Consider the following 2,033-nt stretch of genomic DNA (forward strand, 5'->3'; position numbering starts at 1 on the left):
TTTTCCTTTTTCTTTCTGTTTGTATGGCTTTATTTAACCTTGAGACTTCTGCTTGCTCTCTCACATCTTGTGCGCGCGCTCTCTCTCTCTCTCTCTCTTTTTTCCTTCTGACTAACATTTTCGAAAATAAGTCATGCAACATTTGTGTTGTAACGAATATGTCTCCTTGTCATTTCAGTGCAGAAATGTTGCTGCATCTGGGTAAGATTTAGCTCAATAAGCAAGTAGACTCTGAAGCCATCGAAGAGACTTAGTCCCTGACTTAAAGAGCACAAAATATTTTCAGCATTTGTTCTGGCTTAGTTTTTAACGACTGTATTAGTAGTCATGAGGTGTTTTGCTCTTCAGGAGGCTSTGCATTTTCATTGTAAAAGAAATTTGTATTCATCATCCCTCTTTTAATACTAAATCTTTTAATCGGATTGTTGAGTATCATTTCCTCTGGTTTTCTTTCCGAGATTGAAGAACGGCTATTAATGTAATGCATTTATTAAATTGTTTAAATATTTAAACTATTCCTCATCAGTGTGAAAGCCACTATTTTAATGYAGGTGCATCATTAGAAGAAAAATGCTTCACAATATTGGAAAATACCATACACCCCTGGGAACAATGTCTGCTTAATTACTAAAGAATAATCTCCATCTGCTAGATTTGTCTTCCCCAGCTCGCTCCAAAATAAGTCTCCAGGTAATCTCTGGAATAGTCTCCTTAAACACACTAAGGTTTCTAGGGTTATTAGTAGTAATTGTGTTGCACAACCAGGGGAATTTTATTTAGCATAGCGGAGGAAGCAATGTCATTATTAGTTGATTAGTGTGAACGGTCGTTGACAATATGTAGCACCAGCGCTGCTTTCCATAGTGACACCTCATTACTCTGATTGCAGCGTGATTTGCAATGTGGGGAAGCACCAGGAAGAAAAGCAATCACCCTGAGCCAAGGGAGGGAGTGGCGCTTCGCAGCCTTATGGAAAGTTCCTGCCCACCACAAAGCACAACCCAAGTGCTGACAGATGCCTRGTGCTGATAGACCTGGCCCAGGCGCAGGTTGGTTTCCCGCCTATGTTGCTGTGTAGTGTGCTTTGTGCTGGAGATGGCTTGCAGCGCTAGGAGCATGTAGTGCTGCAGAGTACATCCCCTGAAAACAGATATTATTTAAAATAAAGCTCCCAGATCTCAGGATACTACAAATGAGCTGCTGTTGGATATGGGTTTACTCTGAGGCCAAAGACCTTGGGGTGAATCTCTGTGCTGCTCCCYGGAAGGTGCGTGGCAGAACCTGCCCCCAGAGAGCAAAGTTTGTGCAGGAATCCCCAGCACCAACCTCCTCCACGTGGCGCCCGGAGCTGTGGTGCTCGGGCTCGTTACGGGACCGCTCCTCGCGCTGGCGGTGCCCTGAGAAATCCCTCACATGGTGGAGGATAACTGACCTGCTCACAGTGCTTGCCTCAAAAAGCTGTCTTGAGGTTCTGTTTGTGCCTAGGATGGTGTTTTTGTAAAAACTAATATTCTCAAAAAAGATGTTAATTTTAGGACTAATTAAATGATTAATGCCTGCTTCCAATGCTTGTCTCTCCCTCTTCAAAGAGAGATGATCTAAGTGGTGTTTAATACTTGTTTGATGTATTTGCCATCATTTAAACAAGTAATTACAGCATGCGGTACCATTGGTAGCCAAGCAGTTGACTCTTTATTAGTAATCTGGGGGGAAAAGGGGAATGAGGACAAGGTGCTTGTGTTACTGTCTGTACTAATTTGGGCTTAGGAAAACTAGCATCTGTTCAACCTCTCCGTATTGGCAGGAGCTACAGCTGAGCTGGGAAAGGGGGTGGTAGCTCAGCGTAAAAAAAGATTCAGGATCTTTGTCTTTCAGCAAGGGCAGGCAGACTGCTGTGAGTCAAAGTGTCTTTATTAGGGTAAATTTTACTCTGTTTTATAGCAGGAATATCAAYGATCTCCATTAATTTAAACAGAATTGTTCTGTCCTTAGCTGTGCTAGAAGCAACAGCATCAGTTGCACATGTTTCCAAA

General features: G+C 42.7%; 1 long non-coding RNA gene across 1 annotated transcript; it reads left to right on the top strand.

Moving 5' to 3' along the window:
- The first annotated feature begins 557 nt into the window (after nt 1-557).
- On the top strand, nt 558-1,558 carry LOC112952849. Its single transcript, XR_003250479.1, has 2 exons — nt 558-690; nt 890-1,558. It is a non-coding gene; the product is annotated as an uncharacterized LOC112952849 (long non-coding RNA).
- Nucleotides 1,559-2,033: the final 475 nt, after the last annotated feature.

The sequence above is a fragment of the Nothoprocta perdicaria genome, unplaced genomic scaffold (genome assembly GCF_003342845.1).
Source record: "Nothoprocta perdicaria isolate Ctin4 unplaced genomic scaffold, notPer1 scaffold_41, whole genome shotgun sequence".
Taxonomy (NCBI): domain Eukaryota; kingdom Metazoa; phylum Chordata; class Aves; order Tinamiformes; family Tinamidae; genus Nothoprocta; species Nothoprocta perdicaria.